This window comes from Azolla caroliniana, unplaced genomic scaffold (assembly GCF_043228905.1).
Source record: "Azolla caroliniana isolate FFs.n. ecotype wild unplaced genomic scaffold, voAzoCaro1.0.p SCAF_10, whole genome shotgun sequence".
In the NCBI taxonomy this organism is placed as follows: domain Eukaryota; kingdom Viridiplantae; phylum Streptophyta; class Polypodiopsida; order Salviniales; family Salviniaceae; genus Azolla; species Azolla caroliniana.
Genome location: NW_028230445.1, coordinates 13,269,405 through 13,280,959, shown reverse-complemented (window position 1 = coordinate 13,280,959; position 11,555 = coordinate 13,269,405).

The window sequence follows — 11,555 nt, the reverse complement described above, 5'->3', positions numbered from 1 at the left end:
GGGGATTGGATTTTGTCGGACCGTTCAAGCCACCGGCAATGAGAACGGGTAATCGTTATGTCATCGTGGCAACGGATTATTGCACGAAATGGGTGGAAGCTAAGGCCCTGAGAGACAACACCGCGTCATCCACAGCAAAATTCCTGTACGAGAACATTTGGTGCCGATATGGATGTCCGATTGAACTGATCAGCGACCAAGGAGGGCATTTCCTCGGCCAGGTAGTGGAAAGCTTAACAACGTTCTATGCCGTGGTTCATAAACGGAGCACACCGTACTACCCACAGGCGAACGGGTTAGCGGAGTCCACCAACAAAACGCTGCAGAACATTCTACGCAAAATCGTCAACGAAAACCGGACGGACTGGGACACAAAGCTCCATAGTGCGCTATGGGCGTACCGAACGGCATACAAAACAAGTATCCGGACAACGCCGTTCCGGCTAGCATTCGGCTTAGAAGCGGTCATGCCGGTCGAGTTTCAGGTACCAAGCTTACGGATCCAACTACGGGAACGGCTGAATGAAAAGAAGTCGGAGGAAATACGGCTAGCAGCACTATGCGAACTGGAGGAGCAACGGCTGGCCAGCATCCTACACATGGAACTGGAGCAACGACGACGGAAAGCGTTCGTTGACCGGCACCGGATAGGTAATGAGAAAATGTTCGAAATCGGGAAGCCGGTGCTAGTATTCCAAACGAGGATGGGCAAGATGCCGGGTAAACTCCGGTTCAGATGGACAGGCCCGTATTGGCTGACACGGGAATACAACGGGTCCTATCAGATAGGGACACTTGCCGGGGAAGTAGTAGGCAAGTGGGTGAATGGATTTCGACTAAAGCCCTATAATGGACCGATGCCAAAGAACCCGTTTATGCGGCTCACCGGCACTACACCAGGAACCTGCCCGGGATCGGTACGGATCGATCCGGAAGAAAAAGACGACGGGGAACCCGTAGTAGAGACGAAGGAAGACACGGCAACCCGTAAGGAAAACGGTCAGGGTCCGAAGGGACCTACGGATATGTAAGGTCACACACCGTCATTAAAAAAAAAAATTTAAAAAAAAAAAAAAAAAAAAAAAAAAAAAAAAAAATCATTAAAAATCGAGGTATGAACGGGTGTGAAAGCGAGGCGCGAAAAGGTACGTAGTGGGCATTTAAGAGACGCCACGCTACTTAATACTAAATTGGTACACGACGTGTGCATGCTCGAAAAAGGCGCCAAAACGCACAAAGAAGAAACAGAACGCATGGAGACCTTTTCATTTCGCGAGCCAAGAAGCACAGAAGCACCAAGACAGTGGAAGCTGAGCAAACGCGAACCTGCACGCAGAGAACCCCCGCGCTCAGAACGCTCTCTCTCTCGCTCTCACTCTCATCACCACTCTACCTCGCCATCTTCTCTCGACCTTGAAGCAGACATGGAACCACAAACACTGTCGGAAGCGGCCAGGAAATGGTTCAGGCAAAACGGACTGGAGGGGTTCTTGGCCATCATGGAGGCACCGCCGCACAGAGAAGCCGACCGGGTCATCAAGGAGCTCGCCACAGAGGTCATCACCGAGGAAGCGATCCGCGCGCTAACAGGCCTTCCGGAGGGAGGAATCTTTCAGATCGATAACCCAACCTCGGAGCAACTCACCCGATATTTCGGTGAGTACTCTGTTGCCGGCAAAGGCTATCGGACGCAGGGCGGCGAAGATCCGCTATTCAGGGAGATAGCTCGAGTGCTCCATGAGTACGGTCACGTGTACCCCCGACCCCCTGTCATGCCAAAAAATCGGGCAGGGATGATCATAGCCACCTATGAAGGGGTCAAGGTGGACTGGCCGGTGTTGATTGCAGACGGGTTGTGCATGGCAATCGACATGGTACGAGGGAAGGACGGCAAGGAGGGCCGGAAGCTGTGGCACGCCGTAGCTCAATGGATAACATTGCTCGTGCCGCCGGTCGAGACCGTCCAGCCAAAGAAGCGGCCAAGAGTATCGGAAGGAAGCACCTCGAAGCCGGCGTCCAAACGACAGCAGCTGCTGGCGTCGAAGGCGACGAAAGGGAAGAAACGGGTCCCAGAACCGGAGGAGGTGTCACCGGTCCGACCCGTCAAGATAACCTTACGGAGACCAGGACAGAAGGAACCGGAACCCTTGACGGCACAGAAACATGCCGTGACACAGGAAGAGGAAACGGAGGAGCCAGAAGAGCACCTCCAACGACGGTCGAGAAGTAGGACCGCCGAGACAGGAGGGGAGCGGTCGTACCCGCGAGAGGCAGAAACGCCCCCAACTCAACCTGAGCAAACCACAAGGGAAGAACCGGAACCGGTGCGTAGGGAACCGGTCTTGTCGACTTCTATAGAAGAAGTCAGTCCAACGGCTCCGGAAACGGCGAGAACCGGAACTCAACAGCCGGCGAGCCCAGCCAGAGCACACGGCGGCCAAGGAGTAGAACCAGAACGGCATATGCAGGCAAGCAGGCCAGACAATTCCACGGTGAATGAGCCGACCCGACCAGTACAGCAACAGGGCACCAGTAGCATGTGGCTACGGTGGGTAGGCGAGCAAATCGCCGGAGTGGTCGAGTATATAGAGGCGGAAGAGAGAGCGCACCAGGAACGGTTGCTCGTCACAACCGTAGATCTAGAGACGGCCCGGTCCAGAATCCGGAGCCTTGAACAAGACTTGGACAGGGTCACAAGGGAAACACAAGTCCAAGCACCGGTGACTCCGGGCAATGTACAGAATAAAGTGTCAAATCACCCTGTACATAGCAATCAGACCCCGGCAACGGAAACCGTTCCGGAGAGAAATGCGGCACAAGCCCAAGAGCTTGCGGATTTAAAGGATGAGCTAGCTGCCCAAGAAGCGCTGAGGAGCCGCGAAAGAGAATTGAAGACGGCAGCGGAGGCAGAACTCAAAAAGACTGCTGAGAATCTACGCCGGGCCGAGGAGAGCTTACGGAAAGGCCACCAAGCATACGACCGGCTCAAGGAGGAGAAGGAGAAAATGCTGCAAGAGAAGGAGAGGCTCCGGAGGAACGCCGAAACAGAAGTAGAGAGCCTGAAAGAGGAACTCCGGCAGGTAAAGGACCGGGAGGACCGGAACCATCGCCAGATCAACGGCAAGCTCAAACAAAAAACGGAGGAATTTGAGCAATTGCACCGGGAGTATAAACGGTTGCAAACGGAGCACAAGGAACGGACGGATGAGCTCCGGCAAGCAGTTGATCGGACCGCAACCGCATTCGCTAAGGAACAAGCGGAAAACAGAAGACGGTTGGAAGAGGCGGAGAAGGTTCGGACAGAGCTCCTCAGGCAACAGCAGGCGGAAAAAGAAAGAGCGGCAGAGGTACTGCAGAGGCTGCAAACGACATATCAAGGGCAGCTGACGCGCTACAGAGAGCAGGCGGAGGATACGGCAAACCTCATCAAGCAGTTGAAGGAGGAGCGACAAGTGGTGGAAAGCAGAGCTCAAATGGGAGCAAGTCGCATCCAAGATATAATGCGGGCCTGGTTGAACCAGACCAAGAGCTTGATTGACAACGGTTCTGCCAAATGGTGGACCAAGTGGGCCACGAACGCGGCGGAACTCCAATTGCTCCGGGCTGACGTAGAGAACCGGCGGAAGGAGGGAGATGATTGCTATATGCTGACTTCCGAAGACTTCACCGGCATAAGGGATGAGCTTGCCGAAGACTTTCAAGCCTTGGCAGAGGACCAACTAGAGCAAGTCCGGCAACTTGTAGCTCAGCTGGACGACGACAGGCTGGAGGCGCAGATCCAGTTTGAAAGCTACGAGAGGTCCCGGCTCCGGGGAGAGAAAGAACGAGAACCAGTTACGGTCAACCTCAGTGATGAGGAACCGTTACTGGAAGGAGACCGAACCGGAAGCAGTCAAACGGAGATGCCGGAGCCAGAGAGACAAACGGAGCAGCCGGAGTCAGCGAAGCAAACGGAGCAGCAGCAGCAAGCAGAGCAGCCGGCGCAACCTCAGTCCCAACCGCAACCACAGCAGCAGCAGCAAGCACAGCCGCAACAACCACAACCGGAAGAACAAGTGGAAATTCTTGAACAAAGTAATTTGGACAATTTGGGTGAACAATGAAGGGGCCGAGAAGGGTTCGACGTACAAGGTACTGTCCCACGGGCGTGCCATGTGTTACCGGCCGGCAAGGAGTCCAAATTACGGAGTGAAGGAATTAATTAGATATGGTTGTAGATAAGCATAGTGTGGACGGACGGACTGGAAACGGTATGCCGTTCCAGATCCGGACGGATCCCGAATAGGTGCGAGAGGCACCGTTTTGTACTACGGGCCGGAAACCTATTTAAAGGCCCGGACCCTATTGTAATGACAACGGATAATTAATAGAGATTCTGATGTTTATACTTCTGTCTTGATTTCCGTTCTGTAATCACTGTTATATCTTACGCGTGTAATTAACCAAAGCAATCTAATCGTGTAACCTACGTAAGTCGGTGTAATCGTTGAATCTTAATCCTATGCCGTAATCACCCTTTGGTGAAGTGTCTCCGTGACACCTTGTGTTAGGCCTTGTCCGGCTAAGAGAATAACACAGAGGTCATCACCGAGGAAGCGATCCGCGCGCTAACAGGCCTTCCGGAGGGAGGAATCTTTCAGATCGATAACCCAACCTCGGAGCAACTCACCCGATATTTCGGTGAGTACTCTGTTGCCGGCAAAGGCTATCGGACGCAGGGCGGCGAAGATCCGCTATTCAGGGAGATAGCTCGAGTGCTCCATGAGTACGGTCACGTGTACCCCCGACCCCCTGTCATGCCAAAAAATCGGGCAGGGATGATCATAGCCACCTATGAAGGGGTCAAGGTGGACTGGCCGGTGTTGATTGCAGACGGGTTGTGCATGGCAATCGACATGGTACGAGGGAAGGACGGCAAGGAGGGCCGGAAGCTGTGGCACGCCGTAGCTCAATGGATAACATTGCTCGTGCCGCCGGTCGAGACCGTCCAGCCAAAGAAGCGGCCAAGAGTATCGGAAGGAAGCACCTCGAAGCCGGCGTCCAAACGACAGCAGCTGCTGGCGTCGAAGGCGACGAAAGGGAAGAAACGGGTCCCAGAACCGGAGGAGGTGTCACCGGTCCGACCCGTCAAGATAACCTTACGGAGACCAGGACAGAAGGAACCGGAACCCTTGACGGCACAGAAACATGCCGTGACACAGGAAGAGGAAACGGAGGAGCCAGAAGAGCACCTCCAACGACGGTCGAGAAGTAGGACCGCCGAGACAGGAGGGGAGCGGTCGTACCCGCGAGAGGCAGAAACGCCCCCAACTCAACCTGAGCAAACCACAAGGGAAGAACCGGAACCGGTGCGTAGGGAACCGGTCTTGTCGACTTCTATAGAAGAAGTCAGTCCAACGGCTCCGGAAACGGCGAGAACCGGAACTCAACAGCCGGCGAGCCCAGCCAGAGCACACGGCGGCCAAGGAGTAGAACCAGAACGGCATATGCAGGCAAGCAGGCCAGACAATTCCACGGTGAATGAGCCGACCCGACCAGTACAGCAACAGGGCACCAGTAGCATGTGGCTACGGTGGGTAGGCGAGCAAATCGCCGGAGTGGTCGAGTATATAGAGGCGGAAGAGAGAGCGCACCAGGAACGGTTGCTCGTCACAACCGTAGATCTAGAGACGGCCCGGTCCAGAATCCGGAGCCTTGAACAAGACTTGGACAGGGTCACAAGGGAAACACAAGTCCAAGCACCGGTGACTCCGGGCAATGTACAGAATAAAGTGTCAAATCACCCTGTACATAGCAATCAGACCCCGGCAACGGAAACCGTTCCGGAGAGAAATGCGGCACAAGCCCAAGAGCTTGCGGATTTAAAGGATGAGCTAGCTGCCCAAGAAGCGCTGAGGAGCCGCGAAAGAGAATTGAAGACGGCAGCGGAGGCAGAACTCAAAAAGACTGCTGAGAATCTACGCCGGGCCGAGGAGAGCTTACGGAAAGGCCACCAAGCATACGACCGGCTCAAGGAGGAGAAGGAGAAAATGCTGCAAGAGAAGGAGAGGCTCCGGAGGAACGCCGAAACAGAAGTAGAGAGCCTGAAAGAGGAACTCCGGCAGGTAAAGGACCGGGAGGACCGGAACCATCGCCAGATCAACGGCAAGCTCAAACAAAAAACGGAGGAATTTGAGCAATTGCACCGGGAGTATAAACGGTTGCAAACGGAGCACAAGGAACGGACGGATGAGCTCCGGCAAGCAGTTGATCGGACCGCAACCGCATTCGCTAAGGAACAAGCGGAAAACAGAAGACGGTTGGAAGAGGCGGAGAAGGTTCGGACAGAGCTCCTCAGGCAACAGCAGGCGGAAAAAGAAAGAGCGGCAGAGGTACTGCAAAGGCTGCAAACGACATATCAAGGGCAGCTGACGCGCTACAGAGAGCAGGCGGAGGATACGGCAAACCTCATCAAGCAGTTGAAGGAGGAGCGACAAGTGGTGGAAAGCAGAGCTCAAATGGGAGCAAGTCGCATCCAAGATATAATGCGGGCCTGGTTGAACCAGACCAAGAGCTTGATTGACAACGGTTCTGCCAAATGGTGGACCAAGTGGGCCACGAACGCGGCGGAACTCCAATTGCTCCGGGCTGACGTAGAGAACCGGCGGAAGGAGGGAGATGATTGCTATATGCTGACTTCCGAAGACTTCACCGGCATAAGGGATGAGCTTGCCGAAGACTTTCAAGCCTTGGCAGAGGACCAACTAGAGCAAGTCCGGCAACTTGTAGCTCAGCTGGACGACGACAGGCTGGAGGCGCAGATCCAGTTTGAAAGCTACGAGAGGTCCTGGCTCCGGGGAGAGAAAGAACGAGAACCAGTTACGGTCAACCTCAGTGATGAGGAACCGTTACTGGAAGGAGACCGAACCGGAAGCAGTCAAACGGAGATGCCGGAGCCAGAGAGACAAACGGAGCAGCCGGAGTCAGCGAAGCAAACGGAGCAGCAGCAGCAAGCAGAGCAGCCGGCGCAACCTCAGTCCCAACCGCAACCACAGCAGCAGCAGCAAGCACAGCCGCAACAACCACAACCGGAAGAACAAGTGGAAATTCTTGAACAAAGTAATTTGGACAATTTGGGTGAACAATGAAGGGGCCGAGAAGGGTTCGACGTACAAGGTACTGTCCCACGGGCGTGCCATGTGTTACCGGCCGGCAAGGAGTCCAAATTACGGAGTGAAGGAATTAATTAGATATGGTTGTAGATAAGCATAGTGTGGACGGACGGACTGGAAACGGTATGCCGTTCCAGATCCGGACGGATCCCGAATAGGTGCGAGAGGCACCGTTTTGTACTACGGGCCGGAAACCTATTTAAAGGCCCGGACCCTATTGTAATGACAGCGGATAATTAATAGAGATTCTGATGTTTATACTTCTGTCTTGATTTCCGTTCTGTAATCACTGTTATATCTTACGCGTGTAATTAACCAAAGCAATCTAATCGTGTAACCTACGTAAGTCGGTGTAATCGTTGAATCTTAATCCTATGCCGTAATCACCCTTTGGTGAAGTGTCTCCGTGACACCTTGTGTTAGGCCTTGTCCGGCTAAGAGAATAACACAGAGGTCATCACCGAGGAAGCGATCCGCGCGCTAACAGGCCTTCCGGAGGGAGGAATCTTTCAGATCGATAACCCAACCTCGGAGCAACTCACCCGATATTTCGGTGAGTACTCTGTTGCCGGCAAAGGCTATCGGACGCAGGGCGGCGAAGATCCGCTATTCAGGGAGATAGCTCGAGTGCTCCATGAGTACGGTCACGTGTACCCCCGACCCCCTGTCATGCCAAAAAATCGGGCAGGGATGATCATAGCCACCTATGAAGGGGTCAAGGTGGACTGGCCGGTGTTGATTGCAGACGGGTTGTGCATGGCAATCGACATGGTACGAGGGAAGGACGGCAAGGAGGGCCGGAAGCTGTGGCACGCCGTAGCTCAATGGATAACATTGCTCGTGCCGCCGGTCGAGACCGTCCAGCCAAAGAAGCGGCCAAGAGTATCGGAAGGAAGCACCTCGAAGCCGGCGTCCAAACGACAGCAGCTGCTGGCGTCGAAGGCGACGAAAGGGAAGAAACGGGTCCCAGAACCGGAGGAGGTGTCACCGGTCCGACCCGTCAAGATAACCTTACGGAGACCAGGACAGAAGGAACCGGAACCCTTGACGGCACAGAAACATGCCGTGACACAGGAAGAGGAAACGGAGGAGCCAGAAGAGCACCTCCAACGACGGTCGAGAAGTAGGACCGCCGAGACAGGAGGGGAGCGGTCGTACCCGCGAGAGGCAGAAACGCCCCCAACTCAACCTGAGCAAACCACAAGGGAAGAACCGGAACCGGTGCGTAGGGAACCGGTCTTGTCGACTTCTATAGAAGAAGTCAGTCCAACGGCTCCGGAAACGGCGAGAACCGGAACTCAACAGCCGGCGAGCCCAGCCAGAGCACACGGCGGCCAAGGAGTAGAACCAGAACGGCATATGCAGGCAAGCAGGCCAGACAATTCCACGGTGAATGAGCCGACCCGACCAGTACAGCAACAGGGCACCAGTAGCATGTGGCTACGGTGGGTAGGCGAGCAAATCGCCGGAGTGGTCGAGTATATAGAGGCGGAAGAGAGAGCGCACCAGGAACGGTTGCTCGTCACAACCGTAGATCTAGAGACGGCCCGGTCCAGAATCCGGAGCCTTGAACAAGACTTGGACAGGGTCACAAGGGAAACACAAGTCCAAGCACCGGTGACTCCGGGCAATGTACAGAATAAAGTGTCAAATCACCCTGTACATAGCAATCAGACCCCGGCAACGGAAACCGTTCCGGAGAGAAATGCGGCACAAGCCCAAGAGCTTGCGGATTTAAAGGATGAGCTAGCTGCCCAAGAAGCGCTGAGGAGCCGCGAAAGAGAATTGAAGACGGCAGCGGAGGCAGAACTCAAAAAGACTGCTGAGAATCTACGCCGGGCCGAGGAGAGCTTACGGAAAGGCCACCAAGCATACGACCGGCTCAAGGAGGAGAAGGAGAAAATGCTGCAAGAGAAGGAGAGGCTCCGGAGGAACGCCGAAACAGAAGTAGAGAGCCTGAAAGAGGAACTCCGGCAGGTAAAGGACCGGGAGGACCGGAACCATCGCCAGATCAACGGCAAGCTCAAACAAAAAACGGAGGAATTTGAGCAATTGCACCGGGAGTATAAACGGTTGCAAACGGAGCACAAGGAACGGACGGATGAGCTCCGGCAAGCAGTTGATCGGACCGCAACCGCATTCGCTAAGGAACAAGCGGAAAACAGAAGACGGTTGGAAGAGGCGGAGAAGGTTCGGACAGAGCTCCTCAGGCAACAGCAGGCGGAAAAAGAAAGAGCGGCAGAGGTACTGCAGAGGCTGCAAACGACATATCAAGGGCAGCTGACGCGCTACAGAGAGCAGGCGGAGGATACGGCAAACCTCATCAAGCAGTTGAAGGAGGAGCGACAAGTGGTGGAAAGCAGAGCTCAAATGGGAGCAAGTCGCATCCAAGATATAATGCGGGCCTGGTTGAACCAGACCAAGAGCTTGATTGACAACGGTTCTGCCAAATGGTGGACCAAGTGGGCCACGAACGCGGCGGAACTCCAATTGCTCCGGGCTGACGTAGAGAACCGGCGGAAGGAGGGAGATGATTGCTATATGCTGACTTCCGAAGACTTCACCGGCATAAGGGATGAGCTTGCCGAAGACTTTCAAGCCTTGGCAGAGGACCAACTAGAGCAAGTCCGGCAACTTGTAGCTCAGCTGGACGACGACAGGCTGGAGGCGCAGATCCAGTTTGAAAGCTACGAGAGGTCCCGGCTCCGGGGAGAGAAAGAACGAGAACCAGTTACGGTCAACCTCAGTGATGAGGAACCGTTACTGGAAGGAGACCGAACCGGAAGCAGTCAAACGGAGATGCCGGAGCCAGAGAGACAAACGGAGCAGCCGGAGTCAGCGAAGCAAACGGAGCAGCAGCAGCAAGCAGAGCAGCCGGCGCAACCTCAGTCCCAACCGCAACCACAGCAGCAGCAGCAAGCACAGCCGCAACAACCACAACCGGAAGAACAAGTGGAAATTCTTGAACAAAGTAATTTGGACAATTTGGGTGAACAATGAAGGGGCCGAGAAGGGTTCGACGTACAAGGTACTGTCCCACGGGCGTGCCATGTGTTACCGGCCGGCAAGGAGTCCAAATTACGGAGTGAAGGAATTAATTAGATATGGTTGTAGATAAGCATAGTGTGGACGGACGGACTGGAAACGGTATGCCGTTCCAGATCCGGACGGATCCCGAATAGGTGCGAGAGGCACCGTTTTGTACTACGGGCCGGAAACCTATTTAAAGGCCCGGACCCTATTGTAATGAGAGCGGATAATTAATAGAGATTCTGATGTTTATACTTCTGTCTTGATTTCCGTTCTGTAATCACTGTTATATCTTACGCGTGTAATTAACCAAAGCAATCTAATCGTGTAACCTACGTAAGTCGGTGTAATCGTTGAATCTTAATCCTATGCCGTAATCACCCTTTGGTGAAGTGTCTCCGTGACACCTTGTGTTAGGCCTTGTCCGGCTAAGAGAATAACAAACAAGACAACTTGGATATTGATGGAGAGGAAACAACCGAGAGGGATTGTTTTTTTACACATTGAATAAAATGAGTACAATCATTCAATACAAATGTTATTGAATGATGAACCCAATCAACAGATAAAGAAGAGTTTTTATTATAGAACCAGGGATAACCCAATATTACATCAATGGTACAAAGATTCATTACATGGAAGTCTACGTCCTCTATATAAGTAGCAATAGAAATTCCTAATGAATGAATTGCCCCATTGATGTATTGTACTCTTCCATCAGCCAAGTGCATCGTATAGGTGTGATCACTTACGATGGGTTGGATTCCCCATATATGAACCAAACTATCATTCACAAAGTTGTGTGAGCTTCCCGAATGAAACAAAAATTGTACGGGAGATCCATTGAATAACCCATTTGCACATAGTAAATCATTGGGACCCAATACATAGTGAGGGAAAGAACATTGACAATCACTTAAATGATATGTATAGACTTGAAGGACATTATGAATCTGACCTTTATGGTCTGCAACTTTAGCATTACTATCATGCTCTTTCTGTTGGAGCTTTCGACATTGCTCTTTTGTATGACCCTTCTTTTTGCAGAATACGCAAAAAGGATGTTGTCGCTTACAATTGCGATCCATGAATTTGTTGGGTGTCTTGCGTTTCCCAGTGAATTGCGACTTCTTAGTCCCGGGCGCTTCATTGGGTTTGTTGTGGTTCTTCCTCGAAGTGCGTTGATAGCGAAGAACTATTTCAATGGCCTCTTCGAAGGATTTTGGATCCTTATCGTGCACTATCTAGTGATAGTCCGAATTGGGGATGCCATTGACAAAACAAGCTATTAACCAATTGTCCCCTTCTAGACCCAATTTTTGGATTTGGGTTCTAGCATGGTGAACATAGTCTTCTAGCGAGGAAAAGGGTTTA